We start from the raw sequence: 21,378 nt of genomic DNA on the forward strand, positions 1-21,378 counted from the left end.
TGTAGATTTGCTGTATCTGCAGCCATAGCATCCAAGTACACAGGTAAATTTTTTGGTCGCAGGGATGCAAATTTTGAACAACTTCATTAACTGATAGTTGGCAGGATTATCAGTCAATAGTCTTGAATTTCCCTCGGGATTAATAAAGCATCTATCTATCTATCTATCTATCTATCTATCTATCTATCTATCTATCTATCTATAGTCAAATAATCAAAATAACTAAGTAAACTCTGCGTTCTCTTTGACTGCAATCACATGACGTGCTACTCTGACAGCATAAACACGACTTTGGTTGCTCCTCTGATGCAAAAAACAAGCAACAATCTCATAGCAGTGCAACGATATCACACTTTAACTCACTAACAACACAAAAACGCTGATCAGTAGCCATTAAGCATCACAGGATACTTTGTCACGGTTGCACTTTACTAAATAAACTCCCACAATGCTCTCTGCTTACCAGCACAGAACTACAAGTAGCTCGACTGACCACTTCCTTTGGTCATTTCATTGTTTAACATTAAGAGGATTCCCCTGGTGGAACAACCAGGTACTACAGCTAATCTACAGTATATTTTCTGACATGTCTGTCCTTCGTCTTCTGCCTTATCGGTTAATATAATCTTATCATAAAGTCTGTGTGTAAACTTTGCAAACAGCAGTTTAAATATCACAGCTCAGCAACCAACATGGCAGATCATCTAAAAACAGCAGCTGTAACTTGTCTGTATTATGTTCCTCAATAGCTCTTGTGCTGGAATAACCAGTTGAAATAGTTCCACTTTCAGGAACCGCATGAATATGGGCAGAAGCGTGCTGGTCTGTTTTGAGTCTGTTGACATTTCAGGATAAAATAACCAGGTTAAAATGATTTAATAGGCTGCAAATACTTGTTTTACATCTTGGCCTGTAATTCATTTAGGCTAATAGGGCTAGCAGGGTGCACTGTGGCCAATTTAGCTGATCTAGAGATAGTTGTGAGACTACTTTTTCCTGCAACTAATAGACTAGTTGAGGAGTTGGTGCAACTTCAATTGACCAAGATGTATTTGGATGACCACTGCCCTAGTAATGCCGCTATTTTGGCAGTCTTGTCTCGGCTACTTCGACAACTTAAGGTACGTGTCCACTAGATCCAGCAATCTCCCGCATCCCATTCACTGTCTATGTGAAACGAGACCTGCTGGGTCTATTGCGGTGCATTTTTAGCTACGACCCAGTGCGCCCCCCCGGAGCAGGCAGCAGCTCATTTCGATGCGGAGTGCGGAGGTCCGACGCATCGTGAAACTTTCGTCAAACGTCTGAACTAGCCGTCGTTGAACTAACAAGCGGACAGATTCAGCTACTGCACAGCTTATTTCTCACCTCAAATGCTTTCAGAAATACTTTTCACTGAAGTGTTTTCGAAATACAAGATAAGAGTTTGCAGCCGAGTCGCCATGTTGGTCCGACGCATCTGCCGAACTCAAGCTGAAAGCACTGTCATGTGACCACCTAGCGACCCGCTAGTGACCACCCACCAAGTTGGCGATTTTCAGATTTGGAGCATTTACATGAGGGAAAATCAAATCTAGTGGACAAGTAGCATTACTGGTGCAGTTTTAACCTGTAAACCTGTGAAATGACCAATTGTCACTGTTCCAGAGTCAGTACTGCTGGTTTGAGGATAACGACTAACATCATGTTGGTGCATAATGAATAATGTTGGATTATTATTTCTTATTTCATTGGCTATTTGGTACTGTTGAGGGAATGCATTTATGAAAACAATTAAAAAGAAAAAAACACTGCAGTCAAATAATGATTTTTGAGATCAATCGCCATGGCAACAGTAGAAACTTCTAAGCGTGAAGGCATGTTGGTCATCTCGGATTTTAAAAGCGTCCCTCTGAGCTCTGGGAAATTACAAGGGACATTTTTCACCATTTGTATGATGTTAAATAGACCAAACGAGAAAGTAATTGTCAAACTAACCGACAATGAAAATATTCATTAGCGGCAGTCTTCCAGAATTAGCATGCCACATTCAAATTCACATTACTGCACTATTTAATTGCTGTGATTAAAAGGATTTCTCACTATGAAAACTCAACCGCGAGCCTGAAAATGTTCACAAAGCCTCTTCTAGAGTAGAGACATACAATCTGGAATATCCTGAGAACTAGAGAGTCTTCTGCTTCTCTGTGAAGTTACTGAAATGCGGTTTCCAGCAGGGCCATATGGAAATGAGCCCAGCGAGGCAAACAGATCATCCATTTCACTGAATCAAGCCTGATATACAATCTCATACTTAACATACCACCACCAGAAGGCTCAATATACACCGGAAAGTGAAAAAATATGCAGTACAAGAAGCTTAACTGCAGCCAGAGCTGACCTGCTGTGGTAGAAAACCTTGAGGGATTCTTAGCAAGTTGAGTCAGGATGAGATTTGAGCTGTAAAACTGGACGTATTGTGCCAACAAATGCTTAGAATATTAGTTTCCATTTAGTGTGCAGGAAAATTGACAACATAATCCAATATTCTCATATATAATGCAGTAAAAATAGGTTTTCTCATCAACACTAATATTTACGAACCACACATGCGATCCTTATCATTTCAGACTGTCAAGAGTCTCAACAATTACGACCATCCAGAGCCAGTTGGAGCGTCGTCTGTGAAAATGACAGCCAATTATACTATACAGTTATAAAGAGAGCTGGGGAAATATCTCTGTCCAATAAAACGGCACTATCATCACAGCAGACAGTCTATGAAACACTCCCCTGGTTTCATGTACAATGTATTTCCAATATTCGTATCATATTTGGGTGAAAAAGACAAAAACGTCGCAATATATTTCCCAAATGTTGAGGCTTTTGAATTCACAAGCTACCACAGATTTTATTCAGTGGAAAAAATAAAGCAAATTAATTACAGAATAAGACTGGCCTTGCTCTAAATTATTCTCCTATGAAAACACCAACAATAGGCCTATTTCTCAGTATGTTGTGACTTTCTATAGCTCATCTGATTGTTACTAAAGAATTGTCTCTTTAAAAACGGTAGCAATATATGGTTTTATTTCTTTAAAGAAGGGTCTGCGACTCCTCAAACAGCTGTGCATTGCAGCTTCTATTGACACTACTAAAAGAGGAGTGAATGGTGCTTTTACAGAAGGAAATGTGGTGCAGTCTTTAAGGTGGAACACAACTACAGGTCTGAAAAATGTCTCCATACTTTAAGGCTCCACTTTAAGTATTTAAATTAAATAAACATAAAGCTACTTAATTCTTTAAATCAAATTACCAAGAGCATGCAGACCTTTAGCTGACCTAGTTTATTTGATTGACTGGAAATAAACTAGAGTCCTAATAGTTATGGTGATGAGGGAACATGATACCAAATGCAGACCTAGATCTTGGCTAATATACATTTTTTTTAAAAATCATTTATGGACAACAACAAAGCTCAACATAGGAATAAACTATAAAAAACAAAATACTTAAAAAAAAAATTGGACAATATTTTTTCATTTTTCTATCCAGAACCGATGAACACACTGTCATCAAATATCTAATTTGTGTTATAAAAGAGTGCAAAAACAAAGATCAGGGGAAAATAATTCAGATTTTTCTGACAGATATTGCTGTAATTAAATTTGCTAAATTTCAGTTTAATATTTACCGTGTAATAGATTTAAAACATGTGACGTGGCATCACCACATGAAACCCATTAAAAGTGTGACTTTCAAACAAATGACATGATTGGTCAGACACACTGCATAACACAAATCCTACTAGGGCTGAATGATTATAGCCAAAATAATCATCATAAGCATTTATCACGATTATTTATTGATTTTAGGGAGAGATATGTTTATTCAGCTTTTATATTCAAATAAATAGCACAGCATTTACATCCATGTTATGCCACGTTCGTTCTAATGTACAAATACTTGCGCCAAAATAAGACTTAAAATCATTTTGACCAGAATTTAATACATCTCATGAAGGCAAATATAAACATATCTGGATTAAAAGCAGCTCACATGCTGAACATATATTTGTCAGGACACTACAACTTACAGAAGTTCCTTAAACGTCACACATGCAAGCTATTGTATATGCTAGCTAGGTGGCTGTGCACAGAGAAGCCTCTAGTCTCCACTCAAGCGTGAGGCCAAACGGAGTGAAATGAAGTGTTTTAATATCTAATTTACTAAAGTTGGAACCAAGTCATTTCATCTGCATGACCTGTTTCTACATAGACCTGAACAGGGCTGCATGATTACAGTCAAAATAATAATCACCACTATTTGTCATGATTATTGATACACCATACAGATGGATACTTTCATTCCTCTTTCACATTTAAATAAACAGAACACTGCTTTCACTCCCATGTTGTGCTACATTCCTCACTTGCTGAATATCTACTTATCAGGACATCACAATTTACCAATGTTCCTTAAACGCCCCACGCGCAAGCTAAGCAGCTGTGCACAGAGAAGCCGCTAGTCTCCACTCAAGCGTGAGACCAGAAATGAATTCAAAAATGTTGTGCTACATCCCTGCTAATGTACAAATCTCTACATCAAAATGAGACTTAATAAGACTTCACCTGATTTCAGTGCATCTTTGTACCCAAAATTAGACAAAAACACCTCAATTGCTGAACATCTACCTAACTAGACACTGCAATTTACTGATGTTTCCTAAACACCTCACATGAAAGTTACAGTAAATGCTAGCTGAGCAGCTGTGCACAGAGAAGCCTCTCATCTCCACTCGTGTGAGACCAAAAATTTATTCAAAAAGGGTAAAATAAGGTGTTTTAATGACAGATTTACTAAAGTTGAAACCAAGTCATTTTTTCAACATAGATCTTGACAAGGCTGCATGATTATGGCCAAAAAAATAATCACAAATATTTATCACGATTCTGGATTTACTTTACAGATGGATATCTTTATTCTACTTCTTCTCTGCTTTCAGTCCAAATTGAGCCACACTCTTGCTAATATATGCATCAAAAAAGACTTAAGATTAACCTGAATTCAGTGCATCTTTGTACCCGAAATTGTACCAAAAACACCTCATTTGCTGAACATTTCCTCAACAGGATACTACAAATTATGGCTGTTTCTACACAGATCTTAACCACCTCACATGAAAGCTTCAGTAAATGCTAGCTAGGGCGTTATGCACTGAGAAGCTTCTAGTCTCCTCTCAAGTGTGAGACCATAGATTAATTCAAAAAGAGTGACATAAGGTGATTTGACGTCAGATTGACTAAAATTTAAACAAAGTATCAAATTTTCTCTTTTCTCTGAAGTTGGAAAAAGACAGACTTGCGGCTCGATCCTCTTCCATATTTGCAGTCAAAACCAACTATGGTCAGTTGACGAAACACTCAGATTTTACAGTTGAATTTTTTATTTATTTTTTTTTTTAACCACTGATGGGCATGGAACCATATATGGTAACTTCAATTACCTTGAATTTCAACTTGAAAATCAAAAATTTTGAAAAATGTCACAAAAGCAAAAAGTCTTCTGTCGTCCAATAACACTCTCTGGTTGAAATTTTGAATTCAAAGTGAATTTCAAAATGAGTGCCCTTTAAAGGGTTAACCTGAATCCAGCACGTCTTTGTACCCAAAACTGTACCAAAAAAAGCCTACTTTGCTGAACATTTCCTTAACAGGATACTACAGTTTACAAATGTTTCTACATAGATCCTAAACACCTCACATGAAAGTTACACTAAATGCTAGCTGGGCCGCTGTGCGATGAGAAGCCTCTAGTCTCCATTCAGGTGTGAGACCAAAAATTAGTTTGAAAGAGGTGTGTTAATGTCAGATTTAATGAAAACGAAAGGATTTTATCAACATTAGCTGTCCATTTAATCGTGTGAGGCCTTCATATTTATATAAATGTTCAGTCCTGAATCCTAAACTGCAGCTTTAGCCCTAACCTTAAAACCGCAATTTCAATTCTTAATTATGAAATGCTCAGTCCTAGTACACATGCACAGACTATATGTGTGTACTACTATGAGTGAGCTGATGCTGATGTCTGTGCTGGCTCTCATGACACAAAGGCCATTCCCCCCCGAGGGCTAATTAAGAATTATCCTCTTGTGGTTTATGAGAGCGAGCTGCTTCTTCTCATGGAAGGATGACAACTGGTAACTTCAGTCTGCCGTCTGACACTGCATCTTCACAGACGAGCATAATATCATAAATACACAACACAGGCCGCTTCTTTGAGATGCATTTTGCATGGCCTGAGAAAGCGCACTTGCAGCTCTGACAGGGAAATTAGCATTGGCCTTGAGCTGCATTATCCACAAGGCTTTAATGTAGCTACCGAGCTACACCTAATCAATAATAATAAGAGCCTCACAGAGAAAGAACACACATTGCTGCTCCCATCCCACCACACAGAAGGGAAGATAAAAAAGTATAATCACAGATCGTAATCTTTGGGTTGTTTGTGTACGATTAGTCTCTGCTGCATTAAGCTGCGGTTTCATCCTATTTTATGAGAACTTCTGCATTTACAAGCACCCTTTTTTTTTTTTTTTTCAAATTAGCCTCTGGTGCAACACTGAACAAACAGTTTTGTTCCTGATCATTAACAGCATTTCTTCAGACCAAGTCCCCTCCAGTATCTAGTGCTAAATCACTGCAATTTAAATACTTTTAAATCTAGCTTAAGAAGCAACTCACTGTGCTTTCTAATCTAATTCTATTTCACTACATTAGCGTTTAGCGATCAATCCACTGTGAAACACTTTGACCTCACCAGTACCAAAAGGGTCGTGCAAATAAAGATTGATTAATCTATCACTTTGACCCCTGAAACCAATCATAAAGCACTGATAGCTTGCTGGTTGATGAAGAAACCAGTCGTTGCGAGCCTATATGTGACCTTTTGGATATCATACCCTGACATGAAACGATGCTGACATAATCTGAAGTTATAAAAGGTCATCAGGGCACAAAACATTAGCATTAGCACTGGTAACGTCCCTAGTATTCACCAGTCACTTTTACATAAATAATCCACTTTTACAGTAGCTTGAAGAACTGAGAAACATCTCTAAACTACACTTCTTGTATTAAGCACAAGATTCAGGAATGAGCTAAATTTATCAGCATTTGGATTGAGGTCACAGTGAAACATGGTTGTTAATCTATCACAACACCTTGTTTAATTTGTTTAATGTTTAATAAGTAATAATTGTCATTTAAAAAAAGGCTGGTCAACATATTAAAATTTAATTTACAGTTACTGTTGACAATAATGAGACACAAGGCATTCCAAAAAACAACCAAATATTATCTGCCTCTAACGCTTCCTTTAAAATCCTGGCTTTTGTTTTGTTATTTATTTACATCACAGTGTAACACATTTCCATAGCGCTTGCTGAATGGCTAGTTTCACCACACCCTCAAACTGTACTAAAGATGTTTATGCTACTAACACATCCCCATAATCATAAATAGACAACTATGGTAATGTAAACAATAATGTCTTGCTTTCAACAGGCTATCTGACCAATCAGAGTGGGGGAAAACTTAAAGAGACAGGAGCTAAAACAGGGCGTTTCAAACAGAGGGTAACAAGAGGTGCCTCATCAATGTACATTATGGGAAAAATAATGTGTTTTTCCAACCTTAATGCATGTAAACATATTCTAGTAGACCCCAAAAATACAATTAGGTGCCTAAAAAATATGAATAATGTGAGCTCTTTAAGCCATAGCAGCCTTTATTTTAGCCCTGGAGAGTAAACCTAGCTGCTGCACGACTGAACTGGTGATAAGAGTTTCACAGTTTCAGTGCCTCTCAGCACTGAAAGCACAGCGGGAGAAAAGCAGAAGAAAGGAAGACCTCAAGGCTAGAGTTATGACTACACCACCGACACCAGTACTAGCAGGTTTTCAGCAAACTCGGTAATTCACAAGCTAAAAGAAACTCAACAGTCTGTTTCTATAGCAGAGAAAGGGCCTAATAACTGGAGGAAGACATATTTAATGTTCCTCATGACGTTATTGTTTATCTGAGGCAATACAGCATTTCCTAACTGTGACAGGGCCACAGTCCAAATGTCACTTATGTTATTACTTACATGCACCGCTGGCAATGACACCACATTAATAAACTGCAATATGACCTCCTAGTGTAAACAACATGAGCTACATGTCACAGAAAGCATATTTTATTAAAGAGCCCAGAGCTGTAACTCACTGTTTGGATTAGTTTTAGCACAATACTTCCACCTGACAAGTTTAGTACACAGAATATGGAGGCTTTTTGGTTCTTCTGAAGCATGGAGAGAGGTGAGATCTACTGCTTGTGCCACTGCAGTAATGCTTCAGGTATTTTTAAGGACTTCAAGCAACAATTATTTACATTTTTATGGAGTTTGTTTCCCATATAACTTCAGAAAACAGTGAAAAAAGGCCATCACAGTAGCCCAGATACCCCAGATATCACTTTAAAGTTCATCTTTAATCATCAACTTCCAAGACTTATTCCAGCTGTATTTCTTCATGAATGCCAGCTGATTAGCTCATTTGCTAACCCTAACTGTTCAGGTGAAAAACACAGCATCCAGGAAATGAAAAACATACTACATACAATAAGAGCCTCCTGCTTCCAGTACAAGCACACAGTGACTCCACTGTCCGTTCACTTGCAGAAATAAACTCAATTTCTGCATAAGCTAACATTTAGACTGAAATTGAGTTTATCATACGTGCAGGAATGTGTAAACTGCAGGTGCAACCCACATTTCAACATCCACTTCAACTAATCCAGTTTTTCTATTAGATTAGACTCAAATGATGACCAGTTACTGAAAAAGGTCGACTGCGTAAACAGACCATGACGCTGTCGCTGCTTTAATTCCATTTTGGTCTGGATGCTGCCACTCATTTCCACATAAGATCTGCTTTATGCTTTGAAGTAATCAACTGGATGTGACCAATAACTGGCCAAAATATCGAAACACACTGAAATTCAATCTCTAGAACAAGGTCAGCATCCAACTCATGACATAATAACAGACTAATACTTGAGAAAATGGTAAACACGAGTGCACAAGTGTTGGTTGCAGCTGATTCAGTTTGTCTGCAGTCAGTCAAGCAGCTTTGTTCAATCTTAAAATGTGCCTTGTGGGCTTGTTGGCAGTTGATAAAATGTTACTTTTCTTTACAAATCTGAGAAGTTCACAGCTATCATAAATTGTGCAAATGACAGAAGCATGAAGGCTTATTTTGTAATGTTTAACAAAAAGCAATTCTGTCTTCATGGAAAGAAGTTCTAGTTCTTCCAGTGTTTTTTTTTCTAAACTCCTACAAGCAACAATGAATAATCGATCAGATGTCAACTTCTAAATTAAACACAAGTTTTTTAAAGAAATACATCTTTAATATCTAATTACAGACAACTAATTGTGAATACTTTCTGTTTCTTGCCTCCTCTATGACAGTAACTGAGTATCTTTGGACAAAACGAGGCATTTAAAGATGTGTTTTGGGAAACAATGATCCAGATTTTTCACCATTTTCTGACATTTTATAGATCAAACAATCCCTTAACCAATCAAGAAAACAACAATGACAAGAACTGTTAGTTGCTGCCTGTCTTTTTAGCAATTTAAGTACTATACATACTACATGTTTGGAAAGAGACCTTTGCACTAAATCCTACCAGTTTGATCTATAAAGCCATGAAACTGATCTACAACAACCGATATCAAGAACTAATTAAGCTTTGTATCTTTTTGGATTTGAATCAGAATGATTTATTAATTAATCACTGAGTTGTCAACTATTAAATTAACTATTTTAAGAAAAACTCTCAAGGGAAGTCTGTCTGATTGAACATAATTTACTGTTATTTATGGATCATAGATTCACTGAGGTTTGTCTTCAGCTTTATTTACAAGGCTGTGAGTTTGTTGACAAGCTAACTCTACATGTGCACAGCAAGGAACAGGAGAGATTTGGTTGCAAATAGAAACGTGGCACAAGTTGAATGAAAATATTTCAGCCACAGAAAGGATGATGTGAACCAAAAACAGGTGAACTGGCGGCTGTGTCTGGCATCATGACTAATGTGTTTGATGGTTTAAATCAGAACCACGCAGCTCTGTATGATGAGTGCAAAGCCAGATCTGAATGTCTCCCAAAGCAAAAAACTGATCTGGATGCCCTTTGCTCACTGTTACACCATATAAGGAAGGTTATAAATGGCTTTTTAAAACATTTTTTTAAGTGCAGTGCAGATGGACTCCTCTACAAAGCCACAGCAAACAGTTTATGCTGACTAATTCTGTTTGTATTTAATCATACTGCTAAATATAAACTGCAGAAAAACTACATATGGCAATGTGGGTTTATCCCAGTATTGTGCAATTATGTATATTTGTGGCACATCGGCAGAATCTGTAACTACTAATGAGAAATACAAGTAAAACCCTTTCTATCATGTGATGTCTGTCTCTGATGACACTGCAAAGGGGACGCAGTAAACGCTGGAAGAGCCTGACACAAGTTTGGAACAGCATTAGTTGCACCATTATCCACATTTAGCCCCAGAATGCAGAGGCTGTGGGGCAGTTAGGTGGTGTGCAGGCATCCTGGCAGCCGGCCATGTATTCAGGAACAATGCACTGTCCCGGAGGCCACACAGGTGACTCTAAGTTGCACTGCAGGCACTGTACTGCACACGTATGCCAGTCATTGTGACTTTAACACCAACAAAACACTGCTGTTACCGTCACTGCAACCCCGGATTAGCCACCCTTAATACAATGCTGTGTGTTAAATCTATGCAACGCCACATAGTGTCTTTGTACCTGTGTTTTCCACTCATTGTAATCAGTGAAATTCCTGCTGCTGGCACCGCTGTGAGTGAGAAATCACAACACTGCAGCAGACCTTTAGTTTCCTACGCTGGGGGAAATGATAGCTTTACCTCAGTTAGCTAGCGACCAGCTGATCGCTGCATCTGAACAACTGTCAGGCTAAACGGTGACGTTCTTCTGTGTGGCCTTCTTTAAATTCACAGCAAATATAGCAGCCGGTATGGGTTCAGATATTAAAACAATATCCGCGCCGTGTGTCCAAACTGTCACGCTAGCGGCGGCTTGGAAACTAACGAGCCTGGATGCACATTCCTGCTAATAGCATGCTAGGCGGCTAACACTGGAGCTAGCCCGGGCAGCTAGCTGCTCCGGGGAGCCCACAGTGTCGGTCGCGTTATCCGAGCTTTACCTACCAGCGAGCGGCGTTTGCGGCGAAAAACGTCGGCGGGAACGTTGACGGTGAGCTCCAATGCGTGTATTGAGTCGATGCGGGGGCGCTCCGTGTATATCCATATGTCTGAAGCGATGCCGTTAATCCAAAAGTGCTCCCCGCTCCGTCTCCTTCCTTCTCCGAGTAGCCATATTTTTTCCCCTCAACATCTGAACGGTCTGAGCGAGGAGCCGCTTCTCCTCCAGCAGCATCTCAGACACCCGCAGCATCTGCAACACAAAGCTGACATCTGTCGGATACATGCAAAAACACACTCCGGAAAATGGATTTAACCCTCCTGTTGTCCTCATTAACGGGCACCAAAAAATATTGTTTCCTTGTCTGAAAAAAATCCAAAAATTCAGCAAAAAATCCCCCAAATTTCTGCAAATTTGCAAAACCTTCAGGAAGAAAATTCCAATAATTCCTTAAAACTTTCCCTTAAAAGTTTTATTTCAAAAAAATCCCCCAAATTTGGCAAGAAAATTCTTGTAAATATTTTCAAAAAATGAGTAAAAATCTTCCAAAAAATCCTAAAAATATCTAAAGTGATCACATATATATCAGTAAAACTTCTAATATTTTCTTTAAGAACATTCACATAAAAATCAACCAAAATCATTTTTAACATTTTTTTTCCACCAATAATGTTCAAAGATTTCCCAAAAATGTTGAAAATGTGGACATGAGAAGTTTCACTGTGAAAATATTTTTTCCCCACATTTTCAAACTTTAAACCGGGTCAGTTTTGACCCGCAAGACGACATGAGGGTTAAGGGACGTTGATTAATTAAATCCTCCTGTTCTGCTATATTAGAACCAGCAAATGTGAACCAAATGGTGTTAAGACATCATATTTTATTTTATGAAAATTATGTTCCATTAAAATTAAGGGAAATATTTAAATTTTTCTGACAGATATTGCATTTGATTTTGAGCTATAATTTTTAAAATCCAAGTTTCAGTTGAATTGTCACTGTGTAATAGATTTTAAAGTGATAGAATGTGGAAAAACGTCAGAACATGAATAAATTACTATATTTACCACGTTTTTTCTAAATGGCATAGAAGATAGAATAGTTACCACAAAGTAGACATAAATAAAAAATAGATTCAATTAAATATTTCCAAGAGCAGCATCTAAATATTGCACTTACTGCACTCAAGTTAAATAACAATAATAATAAGAAGAACAATGTCTTCATGCCATATCTGTACATGTGTACTTATTATATCTTTATTTTTATTCTTATTGTGCTTTTCTATTTCTTGTTTTGCTTCTTTAATGTCTCATTTGTATTCAGCTGCTGTATTGTGTAAATTTTACAGCGAGGGATCAATAAAGATCTTATTTTAATAAACACTGGCTCAGAAATGTCTCAAATCTTAAGTTTAACGTTATTTAAATGCTAATTGCATTGTTTCATGTTGTAGTTTGAAATTTATCATTCAACAAATTCATATAATGTGATGCACTGCGATAGTTTTAGGTTAAAATTAATATAATATCCTTGAATAACATTTTGCTTTGTTGTAATTTATTTGGTACTTTTTTTGTAGCTATGGCCTTTTTCAATATTTTCAAGGAGGCAATTTTAAAATAAAAGAGGAGCAAAAACAAAAGACAAAACAAGCAGAAAATTAGTATATTTTTTCATATATTGTAGGCTAATTGTTCCTTGCAATGAGTCCTCTCTCTTAAAATGCAAATTAAAGAAATTAGCGGGAACTTTTCTTCAGTAACTGAAAAGTTTTTTGATAAAAAATGATGTACAAAGAAAACGTGAAAATATGAAAATAAATACAAAATAAAACAAGTCTCTGTTATTTATATAGCACATTTAAATAAAATGATTTCCAGTGGAGAAATATGCAGGACTGACATTAGGAATTAACCTCACTGTGATATTTATTATATAAGCTTACATGAGTGATTTAAATATTATGATTAAGTCCCTACAATATTATGTAAAATACAAACAGACTAGAGTAATATTCTAAGGTTAAGACCCTATAATATGACAAAAACAAGAGAAAAAATAGTCAAAAAAAATGTAAATACCTATGTTATGTTTAATACCATTTAAAGCTTAAAAGAACTTATCAGAAGGTCATTTTTTAATGTTTTTTTGATTGTTTTTAATATGTTGGATGATCCAGATTATAGTTATTTTAGTACCAGGGTTACACTTCATTTTCCACATCATGTAATTTCTCAAATCTGTCTTATAAAGAAAATCATGAGGTGCTCATATGGACACTGATTCCTCTATTTTTACTGCTCATTAAGAGATTTCCTTCAAAATATCTGTAGTTTGAAGTTCATCTGATGGTAAAATGAGGCTTCAGTAATCTGAATTAGACACATCAAGAGCAATTTGACTCAAAATAGTGTCAAATAAACTGGAATTACTGTTCTTTCGGTGCTTTTAGGCAGAAATATTGAGCGTGAAATCCACAATCTGGGTCAATTCCACAATCTCCAGCGAGGGTGCACTGCAGTCTTATGTTAATAATGAGCCCTCTGCCAGTAAACATTTTGATAACGTGGCTAAAAAACATGGTAATTCTCATTTAGAGGCACTAGAGGACAGCAGATCTCGTCTGTGAAACTCACAGTGATTCAGTCAAAGCCGCAGACAAACCACAGACCGCTCTAACCTCAGCCAGTCAGAGTGAAACCGTGGCTTCACAACTGAGTGGCTATTCTTTCATCACAAGTAAACACTTGACGGGTATCTCACAACTGTATTTGAGTAGTGAAATGAAACGGCGGCGTCAGGGTCAACTTTCTGATGTATGAAAACATAACACTTCACTTTTCAATGCATTTCATCCCAGTTTTATTCTTTCTAGCGGTGTTTTGTGATGCAAATCATTAAAATGCTGCAGATGTAACCATGAAAAATTAACTGTGGCTGAAATATAAAAGTATAATATGAATTTTGAGTGCTTTAAGACACTTTTCTGGTTTATAAAACAGGTGAAAAATCTATTTAAAATATACTACCAGCCAAAAGTTTGGACACACCTTCTCATTGAATGATTTTTCTTTATTTTCATGACTATTTACATTGTAGATTCTCACTGAAGGCCTCAAAACTATGAATGAACACATATGGAACTAGAAAAGCACTCAGAGAGCGCAGTACTCCTCCAAGGCTGCTCAGTTGACGTATCATTTCCAACGGATGAAATCTTTAATAAAAAATGACCTTGTGCTGAGCACAGGCATGTGTTATGCATGTGCATGTTATGTATGGATACAGAATTGCGTGTAAATTACTCTTATAAAGGTCTGTTGATCAGTTCATCACTTTTGGCAAGTCTTTGTTCTGCTACTGTTAAAATTCCCGTTCCCTCCATGCTTTTATTTTGAAGGCATATTTTTAATGCTATGGGCTTTTATTTTGTCACCATTCCAGCGGCACAGGAAGTGTTTATCTAAGAAGTGGTTTCTTGACATGACGAAAACACTGCCGAAAAGTCCGAAAATTCACGTAAAGATAAAAGAAAACGATTCCACGCTGTTGCTGTCTAGCAAAGGATGTGTCTAAACTGAGAAACTCCTAGCTGCAATGGGGACAAGCTCTTATGATGTAGCAAACCCCAGATAGACAATGGTGAAGCTCCTGCAGTTTCACAAAGCCTTTATTTATGTTCAGGAGTCAGCCTTATTTTGAACACAAATTCACCTTTCTGTCCTTCACTCCTTTCTTCAGGAAACACACCTAAATATGTAGCGGGACTCAGAAACAGCCCACAGTTTAATCATTTGTTCCTTGTATGATTTCCAACTGATAAATCACAGTCATTTTTATAGTAGGATCGCAATCATGTGATTGTCAGCAGGTAACTGACACAGTGTTCACTTGTTGTCATGGTTACAGTGACGCTGCGCCGGCAGCTATATCTATCAATGGGAAATCCTTAACAAATCCATGCATCCAGACTATAAGCTGCATCACTGTGAAAATTTAATGAGGTGGTCCTTGTGCCACTTCTGACCTTCCCTGAAAATTTCATCCAAATCCGTTGGTCCGTTTTTGAGTAATATTGCTAACAGACAGACAGACAGACGGATTCACAGACAAACGTATGCCGATCGTCACACAACTCCACCGTTCCTTGGAGGAGTAATAATTATGTTGCAAAATATAAAGTGTGAAATCAGTCAAAACATGTTTGTGGAACTGACCCAGATTGTGGATTTCACGCGCAATATTTCTGCTTAAAAGTGCCTGAACAACAAGTTTCCAGTGTAACTCCAGTTTATTTAACACTATTTTGAGTCAAATTGCTCTTGATTTGTCTAATTCAGATTACTGAAGCATCATTGTACCTTCAGATGAACTTCAAACTACAGATTTCTTTGGAAAGACAAAGTCTTATTGTAATATTGTGTGCATCCCTGTCGTGATTTATGATTAATGCTGTCTTCTTCCTGATGAGGAATCAAAACAACAACCTACTTTTGGTTAAATACTGACACGTTGGTTGAGACATTTGTAATCTTCATGGCGCTGAAACCTCTAATCAAAAGCTGAATCTATTGTGCAGGTTTAAGGTTTGGTCTTGGAAAGTTTCCTAATCGGGGAAAACCGTCGCCACTCAATAATTAACTCATGCCTCTTCATATCAGACCTGATAAGCTGCCTTTTATTGGCAGCTGCAGATAGAAATCAGCCGCTGTGGCTTTGTCTGACTCGCTGCTAGTGATGGTGAAATATGGTTTCTCGGAAATAGCATGTATCTCGAGTATGTTTCAAATAAACTCTCACCTTTTGTTTGCGCAAATTTTTTAATGAACACATCCTCTGTCTGCACAGATTTACACCAAAAAACATCATGACAGATTAAAATGGGGCTAAATTTAATTTAAAAGTGGATATTAATGGATAAGTTTGGATATTTCAGCGTTTATTCTGGCCCTTAGTGACATAACGCATTTTTTTCCTTTCACTGTAGACCTTCCGTTGTCATTTTTTTCTACAGCTCTTTACAAACAATCAAAGTTTGCTCCTGTACAGCTCAAGGAAAAATGTAAAACTGTACTTGACTGAGTGACAAGACAAAAAAAGTGTTCAGTGTTCCGCCATATACCAATATAGCAGCAAGGATAAGTAAAAAGATAAGATAAAATAAGTAAGACCAAGATAAAGAAAAACAATAAAACATAATAAAGGGAAATAAAAGCAATCTCTGGGATAAAAACCAGGATGAAAACATAAAATTTAAAAGTCACAATAATAAACAGAGCTAAGAAATAGGATAAATAAATAAATATGTAAATTCATTATGTCGCATGTGTACATATCCAAAAGTAAACTCACTATGTCTTATCTGTACATAAATTCCACTATGTCATAATGTACATATCCATATAGACTCATCATGCCTGGTGTTCTGTCTCTGCAAGAACTTTTTTCATTATTATATCTTCATTTTTTATCCCTGTTGTACTTTTTGTCATTCTTCTTTCATGTTTTATCTGTTTCCAGCTGCTGTAACGTGAATTTCCCCAGTGACAGATCAATAAAGTTTATCTTATCTTATATACTGGTAGTAATTTAAATAGTTTATGAGGGGAATTTTAAGATTTGTGACTTTGGCTTCAGGCTGCACAGTGGCTCGGTGGTTAGAACTGTCGCCTTGCAGCTAGAAGATCCCCGGTTTGCGTCCCGGCCTTCCCAGGATCTTTCTGCATGTTCTCCCTGTGCATGTGTGGGTTTTCTAGAGGTACTCCGGCTTCCTCCCACAGTCCAAAAACATGCTGAGGTTAATTGGTAACTCTGCCAGCCCCCTCAAGACCCCAATGAGGATTAAGCAGCATATAGATAATCGATGGATTGATTGACTTTGGCTCCATCTGGTGGTGGCATCAGAAAACACCCTGTTGCAGACAGAAGCCCATCCATTATCTGTGCAACATTTAATCCTCATTAGAGGGTTGCAGGGGGCTGGAGTCTATCCCAGCTGACTGAAGGTCACCAGTCTATCACAGGGCTACATATAGAGACAAACAATCACATTCACAATGACACTTACGGACAATTTAGAATCACCAATTGTCCTCAAAACATGCTGAGAACCCGTGAGAACCCATACTGCACAGGGAGAACATGCAAACCCCACACAGAAAGATCCCAGGTCCAGGCTGGGACACAAACCGGGGATCTTCTAACTGTGAGGCGACAGAAGTGAGTCACAGAATGAACCAGTTCCCACCAGGTTTGTTTCCATTTCTGCAAGATAAAAAGTAAATCAGAGCTTACTGTAAACATTAAACTGAAACAGGGGCCTTCCAGAGTTCCTGATAGAGCAGTTTCACTGGTTAGACGCACCGTTTGCTCGACCACAACTACCACTCTTGGTTAAGTTTGAAACTAGGACATCCAAACAAAATGTTTGAGGTAAACCCAAAACCAGACAATTCAAGTTTATTGATATAGCACATTTAAAAAACAACCAAGGTTGACGAAATGCTTCACAGAAAACAAAACATAATCTGTGAGAAAATATACAGAGCAAGATAAAGAATGTCATATATCTAAGTGTCAGGGCTCAGCTACAATTAAAAGCCAGAGAGTACATGTGCGTCTTCAGTAGAAAGTATCAAAGACCGAGTGGTTCTAATTTGAACAGGTAAGTGGTTCCACAGCTACAGAAAAGGCCTGGCCCACCTCTGCTTCTGAGTCTGGATCTGGGAACTTTAAGGACCATCTGATTGGCCGACCTCAGTGATGAAACTGGAGCATGGACACGTAGAAGCTCAGATAAATAAGAAGGTGCCAACCCATTTGACAACTTAAAAACAAGCAAGAAAATCTTAAAAATCTTAAAAATTATTTGGAAGTAGACAGGAAGCCAGTGGAGCGAGGCCAAACTGGAGTGATGAGCTCCTGTTTCCTGTTAGAAGCTGGGCAGCAGCATTTTGTACCAGCTGAAGCCGACAAAGACACATCTGATCAGGACCAACATATATACCTAGATGGAATAAAGGCATGTATGACTTTGGCCTACATGGCCTGACTACAAACAGGGTCTCACAGAGGCTGAAGATCTGCTGTATGCAGAACCTTTCTACACCCCAACTGTGCAATAAGCAGCCTGTTGGAATCACAGTATACCTGTACTACATAATAACAGCAATAAAATACTGATATCATGTTAATACAACACAGATGATATTGCAAATAATTCAGCACCTGTACATATCTAGTCGATTAGAATTTTGAGTTTAACCTGAGGCATTTACTTCGTCTCAGAACCGATGCAAACAAAATGACAAAAAATGAGACAAACAGCACGAAACAAGAGACAAAAAAATGACAAAAGCGAGAAACAAAAAAATAGACAAACACAAGCGAGAGAAAAAGCACAAAACGACAAAAACGATACACAAAACAATGAATAAAGGGAAACAAAATGAGAAAAATAAGACAAAAACACAAGCGAGACAAAAAGAAAACGCAAAATGACAAAAATCAGGAACAAAACGGCAAAAATATGAGACAAACGACAAGTCAGACAAAAAACAACAAAAATAAGACAAAATATTACAAAAATGACACAAAGTGATAAAAATGAGAAACAAAATGACAAAAACATGAGACAAACCGCAAGTCAGACAAAAAAGACCAAAAACAAGACAAAATATTACAAAAATGACACAAAATGACAAAAATGACAAACAACACGACAAAAACATGAGACAAACGACAAAAAAGACAAAAAAAACTACAAAAACAAGACAAAATAATACAAAAATCAGACACAAAATGACAAAAGAACAATGAACAATCTAGTATTTTACTTCATGATCAACACAACTTATGGTCTAGAAATTATTTTACATTTATAGCTTTACAAATCTGCAGTTCATGTCTTCTCTGTAATTTTTACACTTTTCAAAGTCGTCCCGGGGGCCAAATTGGACCCTCTGGAGGGCCGGTTTTGGGCTGCGGGCCGCATGTTTGACACCCCTGCATTAAGGCATCAGTAATTATAATATAATTAGAACAACACAACGCATTCATCTTAAATAGACCATTTGGCATGATGAGGAGTTTTATTTTTGCTGCTAAAAGTACATTTTGATGCTAATACTTGAGTATTTTTAGTTTTTTTTTGATTAATCTGATATCATGATAGTGCTAGTGTGGATATTTGGGAGGCAAATGCGTGCAGCTGGTCCAGATAAAAATATGCAGTAGCTTGAAAAAATGACCCAAAATTAACTAAAGTTTATGTGCATGAGCAAGACCAGGATACTGGGCAGAAACAGTTGAGACTGAACATCCTGCAGACTTTAGATTCCACTAAAACAGTGCAGTTTTTATCTGATGGTTGGCTGGATTTCCCAAACAAGGAAATAATGGAGAAAATAAAGAAAATAGAACAACAGCGCTCCGGTAAATGGTAGCAGAAAAACGCTGGCTGCCCTTCAAAACCTCTAAAACAAGCCCGGACATGAGGTTTACAACAGCCCAGCAACACTAACAGATGCATGCACAAAACGAAACTCAGAGCTTCATGTGGCACAGAATGGAGAGTTACCGCTCCTACCCACAAATCACACGCCACAGCTCCGACAATATATAAAAAGATGCCGTGCATTGATATAATTACAGAGCGGTTTTCTCACCGGCAGATAACAATGGTGGAGGTTAACCACCAAACCCAGTTCAGTTCCTCTGCAAGCGGTGATGCAACAGATTTCCAAACAACTTAAATGACATTTCTGTGGAAAAGAGACACAAACATGAGGAGTTTCACTTCGTCTTTTTATGACACGGTGCAATCCCAAGACCTCCAGATGCAAAATGAACGTGCAAGACAGGTGTTATGTCATTTTTAAGACAGGGAAAAGTGTGTTTTTGGTATAAAGAATGTTTGCTTTAAAGACAGATTAACTTCTTGGATGTTCTGTAATCAAATGCCAAAAAAGGTGTGAGAGTTTTCACAGATGCATAACATGGAGATGTTATCTGCTTTCGCTCTAAGTGCACCTGGCAGGCTTGCATCTCACTTTTCTCGTACATACTGTAAATGTTCTTGCTGTGTCTTCCAATAAAGACTCTTGATTGCTACATTCCAGCACTTGTTCATATTCTAGCCAACAGCAGATAAAACGACTGACGAAGATCTCATGTTTGGTCAGTAAAGTGTATTTTCCAGAATATTCTTGACAGCCAGTGTTGCTTGGTGGCTGGATTCCTTCCAGATCAAGTGTTGGTGGGACGATTATTCAACCAAATTAAACCCAAATGAAAGCAAGCGACCACTTCATGCGTATCCATCATTTCACGGCACGGTCTAAATACTGGAATGGTGAAAATCTGGCAGCAAGGGTGGCAAAAAAAAATCTGTTAAAAACAGTTTTAATTTAAAAACTGTAGAAACTTTGAAAAAAAACACAAATATTTGTGTATTTCTTTTTTTCCACCAAAACCAAACTTTAAAACGGGGCAATCTGACCCGCAGGATGACACGAGGGTTAAAGGATAAATCCTGCCAGAGATACGTGCACCAGTACATTAGTTCACATTTAAATCATGCACGTTCGCTGCTTCTGCAGGCATTTAATCATTTCTAACTGCTGTTGCTGATCTGCTAACTGGGAACAGTTGAGTTTTGGCAGGTCGCAGTCTTCAGAGTGTTTGTATACTGAGATTTCTGCCAAACTAAGCAGCTATCACTGCCCTGATCTGCCTCAATAAACTCTGATAATGAACACATCACTTGTCACAAAATAAATCACGTGTTTGACTCATATTTGAGGGCATGATGTCATCACCACAATGTAGAAATGCTTTGTTGGAAGCAAAAGTCATGCAGTTAAATTCACACTGAAGTAAAAGTCCAAAAGTATTAGCATCAAATATAAACTAGCAAAAGTAAAAATACTCATAATGCAGGATGACATATTTCAAAATACTACATTAAAGTGTTTATATATTATTTTGAAGCTAGTAAAACCGATTTAACAACTAATTTTTATCTTAATCTAATATTACATCATAATTTAGTTGCTGATTATATTTTGCATTAAGAAGCAAAGCTTGCAACGTAAA

The 21,378-nt window shown here is 37.5% G+C and overlaps 1 protein-coding gene across 1 annotated transcript in view; it reads right to left on the minus strand.

Annotated features, from left to right (window-relative positions):
• The window catches only part of wdfy3 (WD repeat and FYVE domain containing 3), a 174,963-nt gene extending 163,482 nt beyond the window's left edge, over window positions 1-11,481 (minus strand). The window contains exon 1 of the mRNA XM_055011774.1: window positions 11,286-11,481. The gene's annotated coding sequence lies outside the window, so the exon portion shown is untranslated. The remainder of the gene's footprint in view (window positions 1-11,285) is intronic.
• Window positions 11,482-21,378: the final 9,897 nt, after the last annotated feature.

The sequence above is a fragment of the Amphiprion ocellaris genome, chromosome 6 (genome assembly GCF_022539595.1).
Source record: "Amphiprion ocellaris isolate individual 3 ecotype Okinawa chromosome 6, ASM2253959v1, whole genome shotgun sequence".
Taxonomy (NCBI): domain Eukaryota; kingdom Metazoa; phylum Chordata; class Actinopteri; family Pomacentridae; genus Amphiprion; species Amphiprion ocellaris.